Below are 16,979 nucleotides of genomic sequence, written 5' to 3'. Positions count from 1 at the left end.
AAGTGCCATGATTTGAGTCATTATATGATGCCTAAGTACATATGTTCATATTGTAAATGAGGTTCAATAAGACAAGGCTGAGCCAGGTCTCGAAGCCTCTGCACATAAGTATGGTGTGAATCATGGAGTTTTTATGCTTATGGTAGACCTTGTAGTAGGGAACACTCCTCTCAACATGTATGGGAAATGTGAGAGCATGTATGATGCAAGGATTGGTTTTGAAAGAATGCCTTGTAGTAGGGAACACTCCTCTCAACATGTATGGGAAATGTGAGAGCATGTATGGTGCAAGGATTGGTTTTGAAAGAATGCCTTTTCAAGATATCGTGTCTTGGAATGCCATGATTTCTGTTCTTACTTGGAATGAGCAGAACAGGGAGGCCTTTTTTCGCAGCCAAAATGATGGGCTCTCTCTTCACCCGAGCTCTGATTATGGTTGTGGGCTACGTCTATCCAGCATACAAATGCTTTAAATGCGTGGAGATGAACAGGCCTGATGTGGAGCAACTCCGGTTTTGGTGTCAATATTGGATGATTATGGCAATTGTCACTGTCTTGGAGAGACTAGGGGATGCCTTTGTATCATGGCTACCTTTGTATAGTGAGGCCAAGCTTGCGTTTATTGTTTATCTGTGGTATCCAAAGACAATGGGAACTACTTATGTTTATTCAACGTTTTTGAGGCCTTTGGTGGTCACCCATGAGGGGGACATTGTCCGCAACTTGAATGAGCTGACAACAAGAATAGGTGATCTGGTATCTCATTATTGGCAGAGGGGTTCAGTATATGCCTAGTCTCGGACCATGGAATTTCTTCAATATGTGGCATCACAGGCGCCTTCTTCAAGACCTGAACAAGGCTCGGATGTCTCTCAAATTCAGTCACCCCTTGGCTTCCAACAGCCACCATCAGGCCACCAATCGCCATCACCAATAACAAATTACACATCTGCGCATGTACTGCTGATGGAAAACCACTCTCAGGGCGACCCAACAGTTGGTGCTGGCTATCGTTACCAAGCACATCCACCCCAACAAGGTTACTCACAGCAAGCACCAGGATATCCTCAGCCACCCTACCTTAGACAGGAATAAGAAGCACCTTATGAAACGATGAACGTGGAGGAGTCCCAGCCAGTGTCTCAGGCAGTTAGCGTGCTTCCGGATTCAACAAACAGCTACATGACAAGGAGGCAAAGGTCTCACGGGCAGCCAGTGTCTCAGGCAGTTAGCGTGCTTCCGGATTCAACAAACAGCTACATGACAAGGAGGCAAAGGTCTCACGGGCAGCAGCGCGCAGACGCAAGGTGGCGGCTTGCGTGGCATGCAAAGGAGTTTTTTTTTAAAAGGAAATTTTCGAATATTAAGCAAGAAATAAGGAGGCGCAATGTATTTCAAACTGGGAAAATTCAAAATTTTAGCTGCAAAAGGCGAAGGAGCCCGATTCTCTTGCGGGAAAGAAATGGGAAAAAACCAGAAACGCAAGACTACAATTTTCTAATATGGAACCCATTTTCGACCCATACGCCTCCGCGCAGCGAACCACTCACGCATCCCATGCACGGCACTTGATGCTCGCCATGCACGGCACTTGATGCTCGCCATGCAAATTGCAGATTGACATTTTTTACAACCCTTCGTAGTAATGACACCTGCCCTTTTGGTTTCTGTCGGCGTCGACCTCCCAAACTGTGATAAAACCAATTAAACATCTCATGCAAGGCATTACTTTTTTCCTTACCACCTCCACCATGTCGCATGTTCTTAAAGTATGCTGCCTTAGCTTGATAATGAGAGCGCTCCATTCCTTGGGTGCTCCAAATTGCCATTGGACCATATTCGTCGAGAAAAAACTGTGCGTGGGCAAATATAATGTGCTGCAACAAAGATCATATCAGAATTTTACTATTTGGCGATTAATATCAGTAAATAGATAGAAAGGTAAATACCATATAGTGGGTGATATGTGTTTCCCCCCATGCATCAACCATTTGCTGAGTAAATGTATGTATTGCAATCTTCAAGTTTGCAATCTCCTCAGCAACAAGTGGAGCCTTTTCTAGCAATTGAATCATTTTGTCAAGTGACTCCCACAGCCTTGCCCGCTTGAGACCAAGCTCTGCATTATTCCCACATTAAGTGGTGCATTCACAAATGGCCTTCCATAATTCATATTTTGTGTGACTATTGTACCCCTCGTAATTTGAGAGAAGGTGTCTTGCTTTGGTAGGACCCACCCATGCATATTTTGTTTGGATTATCCTGACCCGGTCCTGACTTTTTAGTATCCTTAGTCAACTTTACAGCACCACCATGAAGCCCCACACTTGAAAGGACATCTTCCAGCTTACTGATGCATTCGTTGCGAAGATGTTCAGGCTCCATATTCCATGCATAATTGATATGTAACTTCAGTAATTTGTCCATTATGCATAACCTAGCATGAAGCGTGCAAATATGAACACGGGAAAGTGAAATCTCTAATATAGGGCTCCATATTCCATGCATAATTGATATGTAACTTCAGTAATTTGTCCATTATGCGTAACCTCGCATGAAGCGTGCAAATATGAACACGGGAAAGTGAAATCTCTAATATAGGGCTCCATGAGATATCTTCTTCATCACGATTAGGCGGACAATTGGTATTACAATTCATGATGCCATTAACCCACTGCATAGGTTTCTTTGGATCTTTGTTTTGCGTTGCACTCATTGAAGTTGGTTGTACATTTTTCTTGCCCTTTGCATGAGATTTGGTCGTCTTGGTGGCTGCAACCTTGCATGAAGCTTTTCCGCGATCAATATACTCTGATTTTGAATGGCAGCAACAATAAATACATGGAAAAAAAGTATTTGCTCCTAGCTTGCATCCCAGCAATCACCTGCCATGTGCCACTCAACTGTAAATGTTCCTACATCTTCCACATGCAAAGTTTCTCCTTTTGATTGCAATGATATGACATTTGGGATGCCTGTTCGGGTAAGGTACCATCGCAATGTATCATTCGTCTCCTGTGGAAGCTCAAATGCTGCCAACCACCACATATATTCTTTTCTGATTGCACTCCATAGTAATCTTTTCCCTGAGATTGACTTCCCTTGTTGGAATTTGAGGCTTGTGCACTACAGTCAAGAAGATTATCATCCTGTTCCAGATTTCCTTTGATAGCCCTGTTCATAACTGTTAGGCTGACTCTTTCTAATTTTCATCCTTTTACAATTTGACACTCATCAAGCTTTAACACAAACACAGCCTGACCTTGGCACTCCTCAATGCTTAGACCATAATAAGAAATCATAGCTCTTTGAAGGGTCCTTAAATCAATAAAGACATTGTTGTACTTGTTGTATTCAAATATCTTTGTAGTACATACAGGCACAGCATCCTCCACATGACGGTAGCCACCTAACATGGTCGCAATTTCTGAGTTTGCACTTTTTCTTGCCATGGTTACACTGTATGGAGTTGGTAGCATGGGTCGAAGAAAACCTTTAGCACGATGACCTAGTGTAAACACCCTGTAGATGGCTTCATATCCCTTCCTACTAACACCAGCACTATCACATGCATCCATAATCTGTATGGGGCTTACCATATTTTGCAGCTCTCCAGAAATTTTGTTTCGGATTTGCTTAGATATTTTGCATGTGGGATCTTCTAGCAGCTTATATATATCTGATAACTTAACAACATGTTTCAATATGCCTGCTCTACATTCCTCAGTACCACCTTCATATCCCATCATATCCCCAGCAATATCTCTACATGGAACATAAATACAAAATAACATCAATATGTTTCACAAAACAGAAAGGCCTGCAAAACAATGGCAAGAATAGAAGTTACCTTGTTGCTCGTACACGTCGTTTTCTTGCTCCACTTAGGATTGCCAAGGTTTCTAGGGACTGACGCTTTCTTTTCCATTGTCGAAAGCCTATTGGAAGCTTCTTCACGCTTGCAAGGTGTCGTTGCTTGTTTCGTGCATCCTGTTTGGCTGCATTCACCTTGTCCCGTTCAATATCAAAGGCCTGCTTAAGCAAAAAGTTGTTCTTCTGGAGCTCCTGATTCTGAGTTTTCAAGTTGTTCACCACTTCTTCAAGCCTATCAATGTCCTTCTTGTGTTGCTTTCTGCAACTCAAGCCATAAGCCTCGGAAATGCAGTCTTGAATGCGATTCCTGAGCTGCAACAAAAGAAAGCCTCCTACAATAGCCAAATAGACCATTAGCTCCATCACCTACATAACTAAGAAATGTAGTGATATTAACAAAATGAGGTGGAGCATTGGTGAGCGGGTCAATAGGGTATATGAATCCATTCGTCCAGAGGTCAATACATTTTCGCCCTTGTGATTGAAGAGTACCCAATGGCACATCCATCACACCACTTGATTTTGTGCTGCGGATTGTAGCATACTCCGCAGCCAAATCTACATGTAACCTGAACTTTGGTGCTCTGTTAGATATATCTTCAAGTGGCATTTTCTTTAGGGTTAGGCAATGCTGAAAAGAGCTTCTTGTAGAACACAATGCAAGAGTGAGGATAGGGTATTCTGAGGAGAGTGCAATGAAGTTTTGCTGTAAAAAATATTAGAAGGTCATAGATCTTCTGATTAGGTAATAGGAGAAAGGACAAGGAAGATGGCAAGAGGCATAGAAAATGGTAGATTGAGGTTTTGCAGCATAATGCAGTAGAGAGAGAGAGAGAGATGTAGATTGCAGACAGAAGTAGGGGATATGTATGGTAAACAATGCAAGAATTGAAAATGGTAAGCTTTGAAGCTATGGAGGTTTACAGAGGGATTTTCTGCACTTCAATGGGGGAAAGACATTGGAGAGAGAGAGAGAGAGAGAGAGAGAGAGAGAGAGAGAGAGAGAGAGAGAGAGAGAGAGCAGAAAATGATAAAAGGATGAGGCATGGAGGATGAGAGAGTGTGAGATATCTGCATTTGGAAGTGCAGAGGTTATGGAAGCTTACTAATCAGAGATGCAGAGCCATGGCACACCCAAATGTGAGAAAGGGGAAGAGAAAGAGAGTGGTAGAGAAACGAGGGCATCTTAGAGAGAGAATGTAGAGAGAGAAAGTGGGGGGGGGAACTAAACGTGGAGGGAAGAGAGGAGGGAAGGCTTTTCAGCCATTTTGAATTTGGGGAAACCAAAAAGTTACCCCCATTTTAGCTCAAGCAAATATATATTTGAAAAAATAGAAATTCAAATAATGATTGCATAAAGATCCCCTTGTCAGGCCTAGTCAAAGTATGCTTAGAGTCCTTAAGCAAAAGTACTTAAAAACATAATATGGCAGCTTAAAGGGCCCCCATAGACCTCAACCTTCCCCTAATGGTTGTTGAGTAGGACCTAATCCTATCTTCTTCTACACCTGTGGTGGAATTAAGAACTAACCAACTTGGATGGTTGAGAAACTAGGGACCCACAGGGATGGATTGGAACCGACCAAAACCGAAACTCCAGCACACGGATGGACCCGAAGCGATTCGAGGACAAGTGGATATTTAGGCTGCCTGAGAGAGAGTGGTACAAGTACGAGAACGGATACTAGTCGACCCAAAACAGATCCTGTTGCCATTATATATCACCGAATTACACTTTTCTTTGCTCACCCTAGCCATTTCTTTGCTTTTCGGTTCTACCGAAAATGATTGAAATGAAAGCGTCCCTCCTTTCTTGATTGAGGAAAGGGAAGGGAAGGGAATTGGCCGAGCAAATGAGACTAGCAAAAAAGGCTGCGAGGCCGAGCGCGGAGAAAGCATCGTCTTCGATTTGTTCCCCTCTCCCGTGTGTCCAGGCAAGAAGATCCCACCCACCCGAGGGTACGGTGTCGCTCCCCGTGAACACTCAAGTGTACGGCATCTACGGACTTAAGTCCCTTCCCTTCTATTGATTCAAGCACTTCCCCGAGGCTCCGAGGGGTGGCCAGAAGCTGGAAAAGCTCTGTGTTGAAGTAGCCACTTGTTGGTGAGGATTGAAAGAATTATGTCAATTTTGCGAGGCTAATATAGATATCTTCACTAAGGATTGAAGATCAATGATTTGTGAAGATTGTGGCGTCATTTGGAGAGGTTTGTAATTTGAAGGAAAGTTCTAGGCGATGGGTTGTATCATTGACCAGGCTTCCGCCCACCATGGCCCCCCCATCCAGAGATGTACCTAGAAGTTGTTGATGGTGAGGCATTGCTGCAAATGTTCTCTAGTGCATGAGTATGGATTCGTACTCATGGAGTAGCTGCTACATTAATTTAGCCAAAAGAATAGTAAGCAATAAGCTTAACAATTATATAATGGCTATTGTGTGATATGGCTTAATCCATGATGAGACTTAAATCGCGAAAGTGCAGGCTCTTAAGCCTTGAGATGGACTCCTTGAATTTGTAAATTTTGATCTCATTTTTTTTTACTTTTTTTTTTCCACTTGAAGTGCTAAGACATGAAACACTAAGGCGTGAAAGTGTAGACGTGAAACTACAGACATGTGAAAGAGCAAACATGAAAGTCCAAGACGTGAAAGTCATGACGTGAAATAGCAGATGTGAAAGTCATGATGTGAAAGTGCAGACATGAAAGTCATGACGTGAAAGAGCAGACTTGAAATAGCAGACGTGAAAGTGCAAACGTGAAAGTCATGACATGAAATAGCAAACGTGAAAGTCATGACATGAAATAGCAAACGTGAAAGTGCAGACGTGAAAGTCATGACGTGACAGTGCAAGGATTGTGTTAAAACCCTAAGATCTCTCTAAATAATTGTTATGCATAAACATGCATAAATCAGGCATAAACTCAACCACCCCAGCCCAAGGGATGCACACATGAATAATAAATGAAATACATCAAACCTCTACCTTGATGTCCCATACCATCAAGAGGTATAACTCCAATCCAATAGCATGTAGCTAAAGTGTGAAATGGTAGATGAGTAGATATGGACCTCTACACAAGAGACCATAACATAGCCTTGGTCTCATAAGACCAAGCCTCCAAGCCCCCAAAATTCCCGAGTGTGCCCCATGCCCCTATTATATAGGAGGGCCCTCAAGTGACTCTTAACTTTCCATTTCTCATGTGTGACCCTTGGATGCATGACCCTAACCTTAACCCTTAAGGTTAGTCCTAACCCATGCTCCACTAGATCTTGTTCCCATGCTCACAAGCCTAATGTGGGTTAGCCTCCTAGTATATGCACACATAATGTGTATATAATATAGCACACATAATGTACATATAACACTCTTGCAATGAAAAGAAGGAGAATTGCGCTAAACAATCTCAACCGACCTCCCAAGTCGAATCCTCAATTTCCCTATCTTTCCACCTAATTTTAACTTCCAGGATAAGTTAACTACAAAGTTTCCTTTCCCTGAATTCATGTACCATATCAGGTTCATGTGGAACAAAGGATAAATCTTCGACTTCAACGAGTTCTTGAGGAGTAACTCTGTTATCCTCACCTCCCAGTTTCCCTTTCAATCTATTGATATGAAAGACTGTTTAGTTCTTACACAACCATGCCAATCCGATGCACAACTCGAAATGGACCACAATATCTAGGAGATAAATTCGAGCATTTTTCCATTGACAAAGTCTAAAAATATTTAGGAACATTAAAATAAACCAACGCTCTTGGTTCAAAAGACCGAGATGAGCAACCCCTATCAGCATGAAATCGTGCCATATCATGAGCACTCCTGATAGAATCCTGAGCTTTGGTCATCATTTCCTGTATATCTTGCAAGAAATCCCTCGATGCATCAAGCTTGATGTCCTTAAGATCGACATCAATAGGTGCCCTGGGTCAGGGCACCTATTGATACCCATACATAAGTATGCACGGACTAAAAAATAATAGCAATAAATAATACTTATGTATGGGTTGATACCCATACATAAGTATGCACGGACTAAAAAATAATAGCAATAAATTTAGAACTGTTATAGGCAAATTCCATCATTGGAAGATATTTTTTCCAATATGATGATTTTCTAGAGACATATGCACGAAGCATATACACTATAATCTGATTCGTACACTCTGTTTTCCCTCCATCAGACTCCTGTGGTGGATGATCAGAGCAATTCACATTCAAAGAAGCTTCCTCGTTGTTGTAAACCATTCGGAATAAAGTAAGAAAACATGGCATTATAACAGCAAAAACCAGGGATTCATCGGCGCCCCGACATACCCACATCTGCATATGGAATAATCGACGTCTCAAGTTACCCATATCAACATAGAGAGTCATCAACGTCTCGATGAGTCACATATGTCCATGCGTAAACAATCAGGTTGACTATATAAATCACCTAAAGTATGGAAATAGAGAAAGAAATGCCAACAAAGGAAGAATCCAAATTTCCTTATCCGAACACAACAAGATAAACTTGTTTGAACTCTAAAGAAAGAGATTTCAACAAGTGAAAATGCCGATGAGATTACCCTCATCAAAACATGTAGGCTATAGATAAAAGACATTTATCTAGAGAATGTCCACACTATAACTTCTAGTGAATTTAGAAAATGAGATTGTCTTTGAATGTTGAGGACAACATGCTAAGTGATGTAAGCAAAGCAACAATCTTGAGCCCAAATTATCCCATAAGATAATATATGTGAGGGATCACTAGCGTCCCATACCACCATGATACCACCCATACATACCTTAACAATTTGAAAGCTCCCTAGTATGCCATCTAGGAAATATGAATAAAATCCTGTATAAAAGGAATAAGATGGCCTTATCCAGACTTTCACATACTAAACTTATCTCTATATACTTGAGACTACATCAAGGAATAACCCTTATCGAGTACATCATTAGAGAAGAATTTTGAATTATTGACGCCTTTCTAATGATAACTACCCAAAACACAATAAAGTTAGGGTAGAAAAATAACTCACCTAGATATATAAGCAACTAGGTATCTGAGTTGGAATATGTACAAAAGTACAAGGAACATAGTCAAAAATTACGTGCAAAAAATGAAGGCAAATGCTACCTTCAAAGCACATGAAATTATCCAAAAGATCAAAAGATCCTTATAAAACCATGGATAAAAGCATAGAAGCTCCTTAAATCCATAAAAACCATAGTTGATCATAAAAATCAATGCATTCCATCTAATGGACATAAATCATGCCAAAAGAAGCATTAAAATTGGTGGCCAACTCATCAATCCGGAGTATATGAACGTTGTGTTATTCAAATAAAACTCCAAAGTAAGAAAGTGAAACACATGTGTGTAGCACTCAATAAGAAATCCCTAGACATAAGTGATCTAGGTAGAACGTGATGAGTCCATATAAAACTTAGAAAACATCCAATAAAAATCCACCAAAACAAACCGAGATCAACTAACCCATGATAGAGGCTTAAGAAATTAAGCACAAACCACACTTAAATAAGTGCAAAATAAATTACCATGGAAAAGTGTCAAAGGTGAAACACACTTTGAACGTAAATTATAGCCATCAAAAGAAATTAAGGAACATGTCCAAAAAGAATGGCTAAAAAATGGTAAAAAATCATGAATACATTGTTTAGAATTAATCCAAACATAAATACACCTTACTATATTCAGAACATGTGCTCGAACGAGTTGCAAGCAAGGAGGCCTATAGCTTTTTGGATGGATACTTAAGCTATAGTTATATTTCAATCACCCATGAGGACCAAGCCAAAATAGCCTTTGCCACTGAGCATGGTGTATATGCTTAAAAGTTATGCCATTCAATCTAACCAATGCACCAGCCATTAATACATGGTATAATCGTATTAAAAATATGTAAATAACCCGCATCTATCTAATGTAAGCACGAGGAAACGTACTTCGATATTATTTAACCCTCGAAAATATTAAATTCTCGAGAAAAAGAACTATTATGATTTTTTTCTAATTTTTCCTAATTTTATAGAGCCTCAAAATATGATAATTTTGAATTCTACCAAACCTATCTTATGGCATTCCAAACCTATATTTTTCCAAAAAAATTTTAGCAATTAAATTTGCCAAAATACCATTGATATTTTAAAAATACCAATTTTTAGGATTTCTAAAAATAATTTCATAATATTCCTAATTTTTCATGAGAATCCCATCGTTCACGAAATTTCTAATTCCGCCTGAAAATTCTCAAATCCAATGAAAATTTATAATTTTAATGGATTTTTCTAATTTTTTGGGTCAAAAAATATATTTTTAAAGGAATTTGAATAACCAAAGTTGCCCATCTGATTCCAGTAATGGATTTTTCTAATTTTTTGGGTCAAAAAATATATTTTTAAAGGAATTTGAATAACCAAAGTTACCCATCTGATTCCAGTAAATGTGGCCAGAGTTTTCCTCAAGGAAATCTTTCGATTACATGGCCTACCCAGAAGAATAGTAAGTGATCGAGATCCCAAATTCACGTCAAGATTCAGGACTGTATTTTTTGAAGCAGTAGGAACTTTCTTGGATCTCAGCACAGCTTACCACCCTGAGACCGATGGTCAAATAGAAAGGGTAAACCAAGTAATCGAAGATATACTTCGGTCATGTTGTGGCAGGGAACCCAAGAAGTGGCTAAGCTATTTGCACCTAGTCGAGTTCGCCTACAATGCTTCTTATCACAGAAGTATTAGGATGAGCCCTTTCAAAGCTTTTTATGGACAAGATTTCTTAACTCCATTAACTTGGTCTGACCCATTGATTAGTGTCGAGATGTCGAGACAGATGCTTGATAACATGGAGCAGCAGATGCAGTCAATTCGCAAAGATATAAAAGCTACCCAAGATAGATAGAAGCAGTATGCAGATAAGAAGAGGACAGACACAAAATTCGAAGAAGCAAATATTGTCTTCATTCGAGTACGCCCCAAATGAAGTTCTCTATCTCTTGGGAAGTACAAGAAGTTATCCCCCCAGATATTGTGGGCCATATCTAATTACAAAGAAAGTAGGTGACTTGGCCTACAAGCTTCTTCTGCCTCCTCGTCTCAAAGTACATAATGTCCTCCCCAGCCTCGCAACATGTCCAACATCTTCCCCTATAATCAATCCCCTCTTTAGAAATATAAAAGATCTTGTTTCTACTAGAGAGAGAAAATATTCTAGAGAGAGGTTATTCAGATTTTGAATATTTTTGGATGGAAAAATATCTCTTCTTATTAAAATAAGTTCCCGCAAAACAGAAGTTCAAAAAGATTTTCAGAAGGTGCATTGGAAATCAAGTTTAATCTATTCAAGAGGCCTCCTAGGGGTCCAGATTTTTGAAAAATTTTACATTAAGGTTTTAAGGGGCCAATTAGATTCATCCAAATGTGTGGAGAAGATAAATAGAAGAAATAATGAAAATCCCCCCAAAAATGAGTAAATACTCACATAAGATGAAGAGTGGACTAAGGACCAAAGGAATTACTATAAAAATGGATTTTTGACACCTCAGAATGGGAATTCCCCCCTCATGAAGAGTGGACTAAGGACCAAAGGAATTACTAAAAAAATGGATTTTTGACACCTCAGAATGGGAATTCCCCCCTCATGAAGGAGGTGCCTACTTCACATGTGTGGTGGAGTTTAAAATTATCAAAAATTGAGATATTTCATCTCTCCTCTCTCCTAGTTCAAGTCTAGTTCCAAAAAGTAAGCTAAACTGACCTAAAAATGGTCAAAAATTGACCAAACTAATCTGGAAAATTCTTGAATTAGTTTGCTTGGTTAGAAGCTCACTTTTTTCTTTAAATAGAAGTCTCCCCCTTTGTTGAAGCTTAATAGTGTTTTATACACTGTTACTCTACTCCTCCCAAGAGCCAAGAACTGTGAATTTCTTAATAATTCACTAGTTTTTGATCATTCCCTCTTCTAAAGAATTGGTGGCCACTCTTTTTGCAAACAAGAGTAGAACCCTCAAACCATCAAGCCAAAGGAAAGCTCCCAGAATTTCATGTAAGTAAGGAATCTTACTTTTTCTTATTCTTTTAATGGTTTTCTAAATTGTTTGTTATCTTAAAATGATAAATAGTTGCTATGTCTTCTTGGAAAGGCTTTCCTCCTCTCTCATTCTTAAAATCAGCCCTTCTTTATCCTAGTTAAGTGATCTAGTAGTTGGAATTAAACTTTTCATATTGTTTCTCTCTTTAAAGTGAAAATTGATTAGTTTAGAATGTTTTAAACCAATTGGGGATAATTCCTAAGTAGATTAAGGTTAGAAAATTTGACAAATGGTCAGCCATACAAAGGAGGTTATGGCAAATATTTCTAAAAATTTATAAAATAAATTTTATCTTTTATTAATAAAAATGAGTAATACCCATCGTTTGCGTATTCTAAAAGTTTCATTTTCATTCATGTATAGAAAGATGCATATTGATTATTTATTATTATTATTATTATTATAAAAGAGTGATTTTCAATAGAGTTAAATTCTATGTATAGAAAGATTCATATTGATTTTTTTATTTATAAAAGTTGTTACTTTCATCAAAATGGATTTTATAAAAAAAGTATAAAAGAATATTTTTTTAATTATAAAAGTGTTACTTTCATCAATATTGATTTTTATGCATAAATAGTTGCATAAAAGAATATTTTTTAAATTATAAAAGTGTTACTTTTATCAATATTGATTTTTATGCATAAATAGATGCATAAAAGAATATTTTGCAAATTATAAAAGTGTTACTTTCATCAAATTTGATTTTTATGCATAAATAGATGCATAAATGATTTTTTTATTATAAAAGTGTTACTTTCATCAATATTGATTTTTATGCATAAATAGTTGCATAAAAGAATATTTTTTATTATAAAAGTGTTACTTTCATCAATATTGATTTTATGCATAAATAGTTGCATAAAAGAATATTTTTTATTATAAAAGTGTTACTTTCATCAATATTGATTTTAATGCATAAATAGATGCATAAAAGAATATTTTTATTATAAAAGTGTTACTTTCATCAATATTGATTTTAATGCATAAATAGATGCATAAAAGAATATTTTTATTATAAAAGTGTTACTTTCATCAATATTGATTTTAATGCATAAATAGTTGCATAAAAGAATATTTTTTATTATAAAAGTGTTACTTTCATCGATATTGATTTTTATGCATAAATAGATGCATAAAAGAATATTTTTATGATAAAAGTGTTACTTTCATCAATATTGATTTTTATACATAAATAGTTGCATAAAAGAATATTTTTCATCATAAAAGCATTACTTTTGTCAATATTGATTTTTATGCATAAATAGATGCATAAAAGAATATTTTTATTAGAAAAGTGTTACTTTCATCAATATTGATTTTTATGCATAAATAGTTGCATAAAAGAAAAAAAATTATTACAAAAGTGTTACTTTCATCAATATTGATTTTTATGCATAAATAGATGCATAAAAGAATATTTTTATTATCAAAGTGTTACTTTCATCAATATTGATTTTTATGCCTAAATAGTTGCATAAAAGAATTTTTTTTTATTATAAAAGCATTACTTTCATCAATATTGATTTTTATGCATAAAAGAAAATTTTTATATTACAAAAATGTTACTTTCGCTAATATTGATTTTTATGCATAAAATGATGTATAAAAGAATTTTTTTATCAAAATAAGAGTTCACTTTAATCCTATGTTCAAATCCCATGAATATGGGAAAAACGAATAAGTAAATACTTAGTTAAGGAAAATTATACCGTTTTATATTCTCTAGGATGGTCAAAGTTGCCCATCTGATTCCATTGAAAGAAACATACACTGCAGTGGATGTTGCCAGAGTTTTCCTGAAAGAGATCTTCAAATTGCATGGCTTACCCAGGAGGATAGTAAGTGACAGAGATCCCAAGTTGAAATCAAAATTCTGAACTGCATTCTTTGAAGCAGTAGGAACTTTCTTGGATCTCAATACAGCCTATCACCCCAAAACAGATGGCCAGACTGAAAGATTGAATCAAGTACTAGAAGATATCCTTCAGTCATGCTGTGGTGGCAAGGAACCCAAAAAGTGGTTAAGCCATTTGCATCTGGTTGAATTTGCTTACAATGCTTCTTATCATAGAAGCATTGAGATGAGCCCTTTCAAAGCTTTGTATGGACAAGATTGCCTTACACCATTGACTTGGTCTGACCTATTGATCAGAGTTGAGATGTCCAGACAGATGCTTGATGACATGGACCAACAAATGCAATCAATCTGTAAAGACATTAAGGCAGCCCAAGATAGGCAAAAGAAGTATGTAGATAAAAAGAGATCAGAGCGAGTATTTGAAGAATCAGATATGGTCTTCATTCGAGTACGACCCAAAAGAAGTTCCTTATCTTTAGGGAAGTACAAGAAGCTCTCTCCTAGATACTGTGGACCGTATGCTGTTATAAAGAAAATAGGTGATCTAGCTTATAAACTTCTTTTGCCTCCCCATCTTAAGGTACATAATGTATTCCATGTCTGTTTGCTTAAGAAATATGTACCCAGCCCGAGTCACCCGAGTCACGTGCTTGATGATGAACAATTGATTTCTCTGACTCAAGGCCAGGTGGTACTACAACCTGAAGAAATCCTTGACATTGCGGAGAAGGTTCTGAGGAGCAGAGTCCTCAGAGAGTTTTTAGTCAAGTGAAAGTTCTTCCCTCCAGAAGACGCCACCTAGGAGAAAGAAGAAGAGTTGGAAAAAGATTACCAAGCTTTTACCTCAATCCCCTTGTAATCATTCCCTATTTTTGAATGCAAGAAAATATTAATTTTCCTTGTTTTTGCCTAGAGAGAATAAAAATTCTAGAGAAAGGTAATTCAATATTGAGATATTTTTAGATATAAAAATTATCCTAATGTCTAACATATAATTCCTAAAAATAAAAATTCAAAATAAATTCTCTAATGTGCATTAGGAATCAATTAAAAATATGTATTAAAGACCTTAGCCTAAGGGTCCAAATTTTCAGAAAATTTTAGATTATGGTCCAATTAAGGTTCCTATGGGCCAATAGAATTAATCCAAGTGTTGGGATAAGATAAATCCAAAGAATAGAATAAAATACCCAAAATGAGTAAATGCTCACATAAGATGAAGAGTTGACTGAGTACAAGGTTTATTAGCTAAAAACTAAGAGATGTTAGTAAAAAATGAGATATTTAGAGGAAATGATGCTGTTTTGACACTTCAATAAGGAGAGAATGCCACATCAAGGAGGTACCTTTTTCTTCATGATTACTTGATTTTTTAAATCCAAAAATGAGATATTTTTCTCTCTCCTCTCTCTTGGACCAAACTAGATCAAAAAGGGAGCCAAACTGGTCCAAATCTTGTCCAAAGTGAGTCAAACTGAAGCTGAAAAATTTGAGAAGTGAGTTGGACTTGGTTAGTGGCCTCCCTCACCTATAAATAGACCCTCATTACTTTGTATTCTCATCCGTGAGCTATACCATGCTAGTATTACATTAAAATAATCATACTTTCTACTATCTCTTAATTTTCCTCTACTTTTGGGGAGCTTGGAGCTTCTGTCTCTCTTCAACAACTCTTGGAGTTCTCTTCTTTCCTTGATAACCAATTTATTGGTTGGGGGCTTCACTCCTAATAAGAAAAGAATCAAGCCAAGCTTAGAGGTAAGAATGATTTTTATGGTTTTTTCTAATTTTTCTCAATGACTTTCTTCTTCTCAACCCCTCTTAAGCTTGAGAAGCTTTCTAAATGATTTTTTTAATTCAAATCAAGCTTTCCTTAAGAGTCTTAATGTTAATTAAGAGAAAGTTAATCTTTATGCTTATTTGTAATACTTTCTTTAAAGCAAATCGCTCTCTCAAAAATAATAGTCATCTCTATGGCTAATTCTTTATCAAATGAAAGTTTTTCAAATATAATCTCTTATTTCAAAACTAAACTGTAGGCTTGATGAGCTAGAGATTAAAAGAATGATATTTTCATGGTTTTGTGCTATTAAAATATTGGTTTATTCTTTTAGATTATTTATGAGTAGTTAAAAAACTACTTGAACTCATTGTAAATGAGAAATAGATTATCCTAATAAATTGGGAAAAGAGGAATGTTGAAATCAGTTATTATAAGCGTTTATTCTTTTAGGAAATTTAAAAATTATCAATAATAACAGCAGTGAAGCTATGATTTTTTTTTGAAAAAAATACATATCTTATTTTTATGCATATACCAATATCAAAATTCAGTTCACAAAAGTAATTCCTTCTAGTTCATTCATATCTTCCTCCACGTACGTGAAAAAAATACATTCAAACTGGTCAATTTAATTAAAAAATACTCTTCTTCCACTAATCCAATTTTGGGTATATATATAAATTTGGTGATTTATCCACATAAATGTCTAAGAATATTCTTTCCACCAATTTAAAAATCAACTTTAATATACCCTAATTTTTAGATGGAATTATGGTGAAAATTCCTCTTTTGTTATCAAAATTAATTTAAAACTTTTTCTACTTAAAATACCATGAGAATTCCTCTTTTTAATTAAATACAAATATCCATTTTTTGAATATGCCAAAAATTTCTCTTTTTGCATTTAAATGATTGAATTCCGAATATCATGGGAATTCTTCTTTTATCATTTAAAAATTCTTATGCATAAAATAAATTTATCAAAAATTTATCTTTTTAAATTAAATAAAAATATCCATTATTTTGAATATGCCAAAAATTCTTCTTTTTATATTTAAATGATTGAATCTTGAATATCATGGGATTTTCTCTTTTATCATTTAAAAGTTCTTATGCATAAAATAAATTTATCAAAAATTCCTCTTTTTAAATTAAATAAAAATATCCATTATTTTGAATATGCCAAAATTTTCTCTTTTTGCATTTAAATAATTGAGTTCCAAATATCATGGGAATTCCTCTTTTATCATTTGAAAATTCTTATGCATAAAATAAATTTATCAAAAATTTCTCTTTTTAAATTAAATAAAAATATTCATTATTTTGAATATGCCAAAAATTACTCTTT

At 36.1% G+C, this 16,979-nt stretch overlaps 1 pseudogene; it reads left to right on the top strand.

Moving 5' to 3' along the window:
• The first annotated feature begins 399 nt into the window (after positions 1 to 399).
• Positions 400 to 5,884, top strand: LOC147628237 (HVA22-like protein j pseudogene; annotated as a pseudogene).
• The last annotated feature ends 11,095 nt before the right edge of the window (positions 5,885 to 16,979 follow it).

The sequence above is a fragment of the Cibotium barometz genome, chromosome 19, assembly GCF_041138505.1.
Source record: "Cibotium barometz isolate CiBa-2024 chromosome 19, ASM4113850v1, whole genome shotgun sequence".
In the NCBI taxonomy this organism is placed as follows: Eukaryota; Viridiplantae; Streptophyta; class Polypodiopsida; order Cyatheales; family Cibotiaceae; genus Cibotium; species Cibotium barometz.
Note: the sequence above shows the minus strand (reverse complement) of the source record. Positions and strands in the feature narration are given on the sequence as shown.